This window comes from Mustela putorius, unplaced genomic scaffold, assembly GCF_011764305.1.
Source record: "Mustela putorius furo isolate JIRA1106 unplaced genomic scaffold, ASM1176430v1.1 tig00003974_pilon_pilon_pilon, whole genome shotgun sequence".
Classification (NCBI taxonomy): domain Eukaryota; kingdom Metazoa; phylum Chordata; class Mammalia; order Carnivora; family Mustelidae; genus Mustela; species Mustela putorius.
The window spans coordinates 11,514,199-11,526,200 of NW_025422117.1; the positions used below are offsets into that span (position 1 = coordinate 11,514,199).

Consider the following 12,002-nt stretch of genomic DNA (forward strand, 5'->3'; position numbering starts at 1 on the left):
ATCTATAGATATATCGATATAGATATCTGTATGTATTTTATTCACATTTTCAAAGGATAGTTGACCTCTAATTAACAGGAGTCTTTCTAAAATACAATCTGATTATTTTTTCTGCACTTAAATGTATTTAATATTTTCATTAACTTCAAACACACTTTCAAATTTTAAGCTATTCAGTTACACTAGTCCCTCCTTATCTGCAATTTTGCTTTCTTCAGTAAGTACCTGTGGTAAACCTCTGTCCAGCTTCAGACGATCCCCATTTGGACATATTGTCAAGAAGTCGGTAGTAGGCGAATGCTACATACATCACAATCCCCATGTCGTGCACCTCACTTTATCTCATGTGGGCATTCCATCATCTCACATCATCACAAGAAGAAGGGTAAGTAAAGTATAAGATATTTTGAAAGACCACATTTATGTAACTTCTATTGTAGTGTATTATTAATTGTTCTCTTTATTATTATTATTAATTTCTTACTGTGCACAATTTATAAAGTAATCATTATTATAGTTATGCATGTATGTGTAGGAAAAACATAGTCTGTACAGGGTTTGGTACTCGACTGTTTCAAGCACCTGTGGGGGGTTTTGGAATGTATCCCCTGAGGATAAGAGGGACTCCTATATATCATTCTTCCAAACATAATTGTCTCTCACATACTTACTTTGTCCTTCAAGTAGCTTCCCCTTGAGCAGGTAAGCAAAAGATGGCACTTAGGCCAAATCATGGCACTTAGGCCTATGTTTGTTAATAATGCCTCTAAATCTCAGGAAACAAACTGAAGGTTGCTGGAGTGGAGGGGGTGGGAGGGATGGGGCGGTTGGATGATGGACATTGGGGAAGGTCTGTGCTATAGTGAACACTGTGAATTATGTAAGACTGATGAATCACAGACCTGTACCCCTGAAACAAATAATACATTAAATGTTAATTTAAAAAATAATGATTTATCAGAACACTCTTACACCTTCCCCCCCCCCTTTTTTTTTCTTTTAACTTACTTTTTTTCTTTTAACTTACTTTCTTTTAAACTTACTGTCTATGGCTGCTTTAATGATACAACAGTGGAACTGAGGAGCTCTGACAGGTGTTCTCTGGCCTGTAAAGCCTGATATATTTCCTATCTGGCAATCATCAGAAATAGCTTGAAGACCTCTGTCCTAAAGGGAGATTTCTCTTGTCCACCTAAGACTCTTTTATTCCTGCCATTTTTACCCATACATTTCTTTATCAAAGAAGGCCTCATACTGTCTTCAGGTTTTCTATTGTATTTTTTGTGTACCTTAGCATAAAACCTGACCTTAGCATCTACTTGTTGGGAAGATAAACAGTTATTTAAAGAATAATTTTGATTCACAAGATAAGGGGAATCATTACAGAAGTATGTATATACACATTCTTTTCCTCGTTGAACGAGTTTATTGCTCAATTATTAGTTCTATCCATTAGTCCTGTGATTCTATATTACATAATATATCTTGCCATTTTAAACATTAAAAAGAAATAGAAAAACTTATTCAATTATTTGGACTGTGTTGGTCAGTTACATGGACCTAGCAGTCAATCATTAAGACTTTAGCTTTTCAAATTGTACAGTTTCCTGAATAAAAGACATTAGTTGCTTTTCTAGCATTGTATTGACCTTCAATATATGTGGTCTACTTTGCTTTCCTCCTGAATGGCATTCTAAAATATTAATGACAGCTATGGTATGTTAATTAATGTCATGATTGTATATGGAGTAAATACCATGCACGGGTAATGTGGTAAGTGTCTTACAGGTATGACTTCATTAAACCCATACATCAGTATGAGCTGGACCTGTACCTGAGACAGGTTGCACAGATCAGAATTTATGCAGATTTTATTTAAGTCAAACTTGTCTGACTCCCCATCTTTTCGCTTAAACAATACTCATGTTGTTTCTGAATCACCGTATTTTGGAGTATCTGGCAAACCCACCAGGAAATTTTTAACAAACAGAGCTATTAAGATAATTGTCTAAATGAGTTGATCAATCAATCAAGTCAGTTATTTAAAGGTTGCTTATTTGGCTCCTTATCCCCTCTCTTTCTTTCTGGCTTCCTGCCTTTGGCCATTTCATTGCTCTTTAGCACTTTCATTAGAGATTTGGCATGAAAAGAGAAAAAAGATGAAAACTAAATGAGGCTATTTAATTTCCCAACAGGCTTAGCAATTTTTAAATATTCCTTCAGGGGAGCAAGATGCAGTCTGGGTTATCTCACCTATTCATCCATAAGGTCAGATGCCATATTTAGCGTTACCCTTTCTGTCCATTCATGTATGACTGTAAATGAACTTATTTGAAAATACAAAAACTGCTTTTTCAAAATTTTTATAAGTTTCAATAATATACTGATGATTCAACTAATTTTGATTAGTATATATTATTTCATTATGTTTTTATTTTACTTGTTTTTCATTAAACAGCTTTCGTGTTTCCTAAAGTTCACCTGTTTCCACTAATTCATTTCAAGTGACTTACAGTAACTCTCCTGATCATTAATATGAATCAATTCGAAAACAATCTTATTTCATAAGCCCATTTACATAATTCACAATCTCCATTCTCACCCCCAGCCCTAGGCACCCATTTTTGTGCTTTCTGTCTCTATAAATTCACTTTTCTTGACTATGTGATGTAAATGGAACCATGCAATTCATTGTCTGTTATATCTGGCTGCTTTGATTTAACATAATGTTGATATTCATCCACAATGTGGTGTGATCTGTGTCAGTACTTTGTTACTTTTCAAGTAACAAACTTGAAAAGTAGTATGCCATTTTATTGATATACTATGTTGTGTATATCTATCTGCTCATTAGCTGATGAAGATCTGGATTTTTCCTCATTTGGGGCTATTATGAATAATGCTGCTGTTATTACGAATAATGCTGCTGCTAACATTCACATACATTTCTTTGTGTGAATATATATTTTTATTTCTCTTGGTTATATAACTACAAGCACAATTGCTGGGTCATATATTAGTTTTATCTTTTTTTTTTAAGATTTTATTTATTTATTTGACAGAGAGAGAGATCACAAGTAGGCAAACAGGCAGGCAGAGAGAGAAGGGGACGCAGGTTCCCCGCTGAGCAGAGAGCTCCATGTGGGGCTCGATCCCTGGGACCTGAAATCATGACCTGAGCTGAAGGCAGATGCTTAACCCACTGAGCCACCCAGGTGCCCTTAGTTTTATCTTTTTGACAAACTACCAAACTATTTTCTAGAGTGGTCTGTAAATGACACTTACACACTAATATATTTTAACTATTTATCTGCTTGATTAAAATAAAAATGTTAATATTATCTTTATGTACAATTTTTTGCAGTGGTCTGGGAAAATTAAATATATTGCTAATTATTTGAGAACATTTCTAATCTCATTTGGTACAATGAAGAAATGCATTTTACGAATATTATGTTATGTATAGAAAGATAATATTCTGAGAATGTCATACCATCTGACAAAACTTTAATAATTATCTCTATTTAAAAATAATAAAAACTAAAAGTAGAAAGTTTACATAGGCATTCAACATACACCTGAAATATCTTTTTTTTATAAGATTTTCTTTATTTATTCGACAGAGAGAGAAAGATCACAAGTAGGCAGCGAGAGAGGGGAAGCAGGCTCCCCACCAAGCAGAGAGCCAGACACGGGGCTCCATCCCAGGACCCTGAGATCAAGACCTGAGCCGAAAGCAGAGCCTTAACCCACTCAGCCACCCAGGAGCCCCACACCGGAAATATCTTTAAGAGATTTTCTGTATTCTGTATGTGTGTCTAGTATTAAGTAATATTCCAAATGGAGTATGTAAACACAAAGATAAAACTCTAAAACATTTTGAACTTCCAGTGGCAAAGTAAACTTATATTAGACTTAACATCCTACATATATAAATGACAAACTCTGCTTGGAGAAATCTTGTTTGAAGACCTTAGAGAGCAAACCAAAACATTAACCAACTAAAGAAGGCATAACATTTGAAAGAAACACTGAATAACACTTATGTTTACATAAGGGCACTCGCCACTCTGAGAGGAGAAGGTGCATGATTTTTATAAAAGAAGAATCATTATAAAGGCAGAAAGTTGCAGAAAGTTAAAGGATGGAAAATGACATAACATACTAACTCCAAATACACAAAAAAATGATGTGGTAATACCAAAAATAGACAGTTCAGATTATAGCACACAGAGATTTAACATAGAAAACAAAAATAATTTTTTATAATAATAACAGGGAAATTTTATCCCAATAAACATCAATTTTATGCACAAAAATAACAGTTTTGAAATACACAAGATAGAAATTTGCTGAACTAAAGTGATAAAAAAAAATCTACAATCAAGGTAGGGAAAGGACTATCCCTAAGCAATAGATAAGCATAATTTAACAAAACCAAACTGCAAAAAAAAAAATCAGTAAAGATGTAAAAGACTTGAAAAATTTTATTATCCAACCTATCTCATTGATATTTCTAGAACACTATCAAATATTTGTAGAATACATGTTATTTTCAAGAGCACACAGAATATCGATGAAAATAGATAATATACCGGACCATAAACTAAATCTTAAAAATAAAAATATAATTGAAATATGCTATGTTTTTTGGATAAAAGTTAATTAAACTGGAAAGCAATCAAAATAAGTTTACCCAGAAATAGTTCTAAATAATGAAAAGTTATGACATATAACTTTAAATAAATCATGCACTTAAACAAAAATTATAAGAAAAATTAGAAGATATGCCAAACATAATAATCATATCATAATAATAAAATATAACATGTAATATCACTAAAGTATTGTTAGAAGGAAATGTATAGCTTCATTTGCATATAGTAAAAAATACAAAAGGTTTAAAATAGATGATCTAAGCTTTAATTTTAAACATTCCAAATAAAAGCAAATTTAATTCAAAATAAGAAAAAAAATGAATAATAGAAGTGAAATAAAATTAAAATCAAAAGGGCAGAAAAAAAAAGAATGTGAAGAAAGCCAGCATGTATTGTTTTAAAAAATAATAACAAAGTTAGGAAACATTCATTTACACTTAGGGAACAAACAAAATAAAACATTTCTAAATGTCATTAGTAATATATTAAAAGACCAGGGTGCCTGGGTGGCTCAGTGGGTTAAAGCCTCTGCTTTCAGCTCAGGTCATGATCCCAAGGTCCTGGGATTGAGCCTGGCATTGGGCTCTCTGCTCAGCAGGGAGCCTACTTCCCTTCCTCTCTGCCTGCCTCTCTGCCTACTTCTGATCTCTGTCTGTCAAATAAATAAATAAAATTCTTTAAATATATATATATCTTAAAAGACTGTTATAAACAATGTAGTTCTAGTACGTTCTACAAGTTAGTTGAGATGGCCAAACCCATTGAAATGCACTACTTACAAAGATCAAGACAGGAAAAATAGAATATCTGAAAAGCCCTATATCTATTAAAATTTGAATATATAATTTTAAAACAAGAACAAGTTTGGAATTTCTGCTGTGCCCTATTCTTTTTAATGTTGTGGTTGAAATCTGAGTACAACAAAGAAAGAATGAAAAAAAACAAAACAAAAAAAAACAAATAGAATAGAGCATAAATTAAAACAAATAAATAATAAACTATTTTCAAAGACTTCATTGTTATGTTAAAAATCTGAAGAAATCTACCAAAAACACAGGATCTAATTAAGTGAATACAATAAGAAGAAAAATAAAAGGTCAATATACAAAAACTCCATTGCATGTCTGTAACCTAAAAGTGAATTGGAAGTTTTTATTTATTACACTCATTACATAATATCAGAAATATAGCACTTACAAATAAATATTAACAAAATATTTTTAAATGATTGCACAAGTAAAAATCGTCTTGGGAAAGATTAGAGAAAGCCTACAAAAATGTGTAGATACTTTGTTGAGATGTCAATTCTCCCTAAAAATACCATTATCAAAATTCTAGAAAGTCTGTATAGAAATTGATAAGGCTATATTTATTAGATGGAAACAAAGAGGTCACAAAATAGCCAAAATGCACATTAAGAAGTTGGAAGATTTTCATGACCTGGTCTCAGGAATTTGTGTTAATTTGTGATAATTAAAACAGTGATAGCATTTGTGTAAAGATAGACATAATGATTAATGGAATGGAACAAAGAGCCTTGAAATAAATCTACAGATACGTAGTTAATTGATCTTAAACAAAGACATCAAGACAAAATAATGCAAGAAGGATAGGGCTTTTTTCTACAAATGGTGCTAGAAAAGCTGGGTATATGTAAAGAAAAAAAATTTTTTTGATCTGTTCCTCATACCATTGAAAAATGTTAATTTGACATTGATCCCAGGCCTAAGTTTTAACCAAACTTTAACCAAATATAAAAATTCTAGAAGAAAACAAAGGAGACTATATTTGCTGTCTTTTCCATATAGACAATAGGTAAACAAAGATAAAGTAATAAAAACAAGAAATCAATAAAAATAGAAAAAATATTAAAAAAATAGAAGAAATTGAACTGTTTCACAATGAAAATATTATGTTCTTACAAACATACATTTAATATAAGGAAGGAAACAGTAAGCCACAGACTGGGAGAAAATATTTGCACAGTGTACTTAACAAAGGACTTGTATGCAAAATATAGTTTTAAAAAGTCCTACAAATCAGTAATAAAATGTCAGACAACACAATAAAATTGAGCAAAACTCTTGAACCAATACATCAGCTAAGAAGATATAGTAATGTCCAAAAATTACAAGAAACGGAGCTCACTGTCATTAGTCATTAGGGAACAAAATAAAACCAAAATATTATACCACTTCAATCCCAATAAAATAGGTAAAATTAAAAATATGAGAGATACCACATGTCAGTCAGGAAGTGATGTCATTCTACTTTCAACTATGCTTGTGAGGATATAAGATGGTAAAACTTTGAAAAACTGTTTGCAGTTTCCTATATATATTTCCTCTATATTCTATAGTTACCAAATAGCTCAATAATTTAATTCTTTGCTTTTTTCCCAAGAGTTATAAAAATGTATAGCCACATAAACGTCAAGTGCAAAAATATTTATATCATCTTAATTTATAAGAAGAAACTGGAAACAACCAAATGCCCATCAATAAGGGAACGGATAGTGATCTTATTCTAGATCTATCCTTCAGTAGTAAATATACCTTATCAAAAAGGAACAAACTGCAAGTACACAACTATACATTTGCAACTGGTTAATAATTCAAGATAGACCCACTGAAATATCAGTGTTAAAAACAACCACTTTACTCTGTAAAAAATTTAGACAACTTACGCAACTAATTTGAGAACCTGAATAATTTGATAGTACTGATGAGATCTGAGGAGGCCTAAACATACTTAGAGAATCAAGTTTTTAAATATTTCAGGGTTGAGGAAAATAAATTTCATACTGCAGTGAATGGACAAGTTCATTACAAGCCATCTTTGTATCTCACTCCTACTCTTTCATTAATCTTTATTTATGTGTAACTGAGAAAAGTATCACTCATGGATCTGGAATTGAAGCTTTCAAACACTGTTTTCTATGGAGCAAATCATAAATAAATTGACATTGGTCAACAGAACATTATCAGGAGGGACTATTAAAATACAGATCAATGAAGGTCCTGGGTAGTACAGTTGGTTAAGTGTCCCACTCTTGATTTTGAATCAGGTCATGATTTCACGGTGTTGAGATCAAGCCTTGCGTTGGGCTCTGGGCTCAGCACAGAGTCTGCTTAAGACTTTCTCTCCCTCTCTTTCTGCCCCTCCCTCTATTCACATGGTATCTGTCTCAAATAAATAAATCTCTAAAGAAAAATACAGATCAAAGGAAAACCAAATAAGTGGAGAGATATTCAGGTTCACGGATAGAAAAACTAAATAATTTCAAAACGTCAGTTCTTCCTGGGCACCTGGGTGGCTCAGTGGATTAAGCCGCTGCCTTCAGCTCAGGTCATGATCTCAGGGTCCTGGGATGGAGTCCCGCATAGGGCTCTCTGCTCAGTGGGGAGCCTGCTTCCCTCTCTCTCTCTCTGCTCTGCCTCTCTGCCTACTTGTGATCTTTGTCTGTCAAGTAAATAAATAAAAGCTTTAAAAAAAAAAGTCAGTTCTTCCTAATATGATTTATTGATTCAAAGCAATCTCAGTCAACATCCCAGTAAGTTATTTTGTGACTATTAACAAATGATTCTGAAGTTTATATGGAAAGCCAAACAAGCAAGCAAACAACAACCATAAAAACAAAAACTAGAATAGTCAATAAAATATTGAAGGATAAGAACAAATTTGGAGGACAGACACTACTTGATTTCACAGCTTACTACAGTAATCAATACCATGTGGTACTGACAAAAGAATAGATCAATGAAACAGAATAGAGAACCCAGGAATTGTTGGATAAAATATAATCAACTGATATTCAACAGAATAGCAAAAATAATACAATGAAACAAAGGCAGTCTTTTTAAGAAATAGTGCTGAAATAACTGGACATATGCAAAAAAAAGTATCTTTAAGCATAGAATTTACATTCTTCACAAAAATTAACTCAAAATTGATTACAGACCCTAGTGTAAGACACAAAATCATAAAATTCTTAGAAGATAACATTAGAGAAAACCTAGTGATCTTGGGTATTATGGTAAGGCCTTCTTACATATAACATCAAAGGCAAGATCCATGAAATAAACAATTGATAAGCTGGACTTCATTAAAATTAAAAATTTCTGTAAAAGACGATAAGACAAGCCAGAAACTGGGAGCAAATATTTCCAAAGAATACATCTGATAAAGGATCGTTATCCCAAATACACAAAAAACTCTCAAAACTCAACAGTAAGAAAATGAACAACCTGATTTTTTTTTTAAAAGGGCCAAAGACCTTAACAGAAACCTCACCATAGAAGATATACTATGGCAAATAAGCATATGAAAATATATCCTACATGATAGATCATCAGATAAATGCAAACTAAAACAAGAAGATGGTGACATACTTATGACATACTTATTAGGATGGCCAAAGTCTGGAATACTGACATTAATGCTGGTGAGTGTATGGACCAACAGGAACATTCATTCATTGTTGGTAGAAATACAAAATACTACAGAACACAGTTTGTTTTTTGTTTTTGTTTGTTTGTTTGTTTGTTTTACAAAACTAAACATACTCTTTATCATACAATCCAGCAGTTGGGTACCCTGGTATTACCCAAAGGAGTTGAAAAATTTATGGCCACACATGCACTTGTACACAGGTGTTTATCACAGCCTGTTAAGTGCCCAAAGTTGGAAACAAAACAAAATGTGGTTTGGTAGGTGAACAGATAAACTGTGGTATATCCAGACAATGGAACACTATTCAATACTAAAAGGAATTGAGTTATCAGCCAGTAGGACATGGATAAATCTTAAATTCATACTACTAAGTAAAAAAAGCCAATCTGAAGAGTCTACATCCTCTAGGATTTCAGCTATATGATACTGTTAAAGGCATGGGACAATAAAAAAATCATTGATTGCCAGAGGTGTGGGTGGAAAGAGATGAAGAGGCAGAGCACAGAGGATTCTTAGGGTAGTGAAAATAAATACACCGTATGATATAATAATGACAAATATATGTATATGTCATTGTATTTTTGTAAAACCCCATAGAATGATAATACCAAGAGTGAACCCTAAGGTAAATTATGGCCTTTGGGTGATTATCATGAAACAATGCAGGTTCATTCTTGAGAAAAGGGGGGGAAGAAAGTGCCATCTGGTGAGTGATACTGACAATGTGAGAACGTGAGAGGCTATTCACGTGTGGAGGTCCGGTGCATATGGAAAATCTGTGTACCCCTCCCTCTCAGTTTTAATGTGAACTTAAGACTGCGTAAAAAATAAAGTCTATAAAAGAAAAATGAAGTGATTCTGTACATATATTAGAAAATAAAGGGTGCATTGTTTTAGTGTGGTTAAAACACATTTTTATTTTTGGAGGAAGGAAAAAATGTGGTTTCTGACACATAAAATATTTATAGTCCTTTTCCTTCCATTGACTTATGAGCTCACATGTCAGTTCTCCCTTATTCTTGTTCACCCCCTGCTTTTGCATCCTCGGGCACTTGCTTAGGAAAGCATGGATGTATTTCTATCAACTGCTTCTCTAATAGAAACTGTTTATAAAGTCAGCATCCTAGAAACAGTAGGTTACAGCACCTGTGTAAAATATGTATAAACCACGCTTAATTGAAAGTACTTTTCTTACTGAACAAATAATGCCTATCTGCAAGGAAAAGTTATATGACAAAATGAATTTCCCTTAGAAACGCTGCTAGCTGTTTCAACACTGTCTGCACAATATTGGTTTCCATGGGCCAATTATTTAGTTTTTGGCTGAAGTTTCCAAAGGTATGGCTGTTTCAAGCTGGTAATAATCACAGAAACATGCCATTTTTTCAGATACCCATCAATTTTGGCATTATCAAGAGAATTTATCTGGCCTATAACAGTTTTTTCTCATTTTTCTAACATTTTTATATACACTGAATTGCATGTATTACAGTGAATCACATAACATATGAGATACTCTTAGAGATCATAAAAGCACTAAGGACACAATAATTCCACACTGGTTGAAAGAAAACTTTCTTCTTATACCTTTTCATTCTCCATCAGACTTATTACCAAATTATATAAAGAAAATGCAGTAATTGCATTGTCCAAATTTATAGAAAATATTTAAATTCATTTTCAAAGGGAAATTATATATATTTTTATATATATACATATAATATATCTTTATATATAATTATATATTTTATTATATAAAATCATATATAATATTATATATTTATAAAATATATAAAGATTACAGGGTTAGGCAATATTACTTCCCCCTGTCCAAAAGGAAATGTATACAGATCAAACTGATGTATTACAATGAGTTTTCACATAATTCCAGAGATAAATAACATATCTCAATGTTATTCACATTTCTTTAACATAATTTTTAGCATATAGACAGATGTCATAAATAACTCCCACTTTTGTTATATAATATAGTCATATTATCTTTTAGTTAGAGCAATATAGAATCCTTCTTCTCTGGTCCTCTCCCCCTACACACAATTTCTTAGAAAATGATGCTACCTCCATTCTCTACCTGAGTGTTTCATGTAACTCTACATTTCAACTCTATAGACCTTAAAGTAAATTTTATTTTATTTTACTAACTTTTATTTGTTTGACAGAGTGAGACACACAGAGAGAGGGGACACAAGCAGGGGGAGTGGAAGAGGGAGAATCAGGCTTCCTGCTGAGCAGAGAGCCCAATATGAGCCTCATCCCAGGACCCTGGGATCATGACCCGAGTGGAAGGCAGATGCTTAATGACTGAGCCACCTAGGAACCCTGTAAATTTTACTTTTCAGATACAATGAGTGAGACATAGCATTTATCTACCCAATATTTATTTGTAAGTATGATGGAAAAGTCTGGTGTCAGAAATATCTAAGTACAAATACCTGTTTGTTTGTTTGTTTTTGTAAGTTACGTGACCTTGATCAAGTTAAAACAACTTTCTTGACCTCAATTCCTCATCTAAAAATTAAGCTAATAATTTAAAGAATTTGGAGGGAATTGTGTGAATTCTAATATGTGAGTTAACATGGCATTTTGGAAGAAAGCAGAGTTGTTAAATGGTAACTATTATTGTCCTGGACTAGACACTTGGCAGGCACTAGCAATAAAATACAGTTATCATTAACACCACCAAGGCATACACAGAGGTGGGAGGAAATATGTAAAAATAATTATAATATACTAGGATTTTTTTATTCCAAAGTGAGATTGTACTATTGAGCTGCCTGTGTGTTAGCAAGCTCGTCCTTGATCTCACATATTTTTATTGTTAGGAATGTTAAGGGGAGGGTGAAACACACATTCTTCACACATATAATTAAT

General features: G+C 32.6%; 1 pseudogene; it reads left to right on the top strand.

Annotated features, from left to right (window-relative positions):
• The first annotated feature begins 320 nt into the window (after positions 1-320).
• Positions 321-12,002, top strand: part of LOC101682782 — a 39,181-nt pseudogene continuing 27,499 nt past the window's right edge.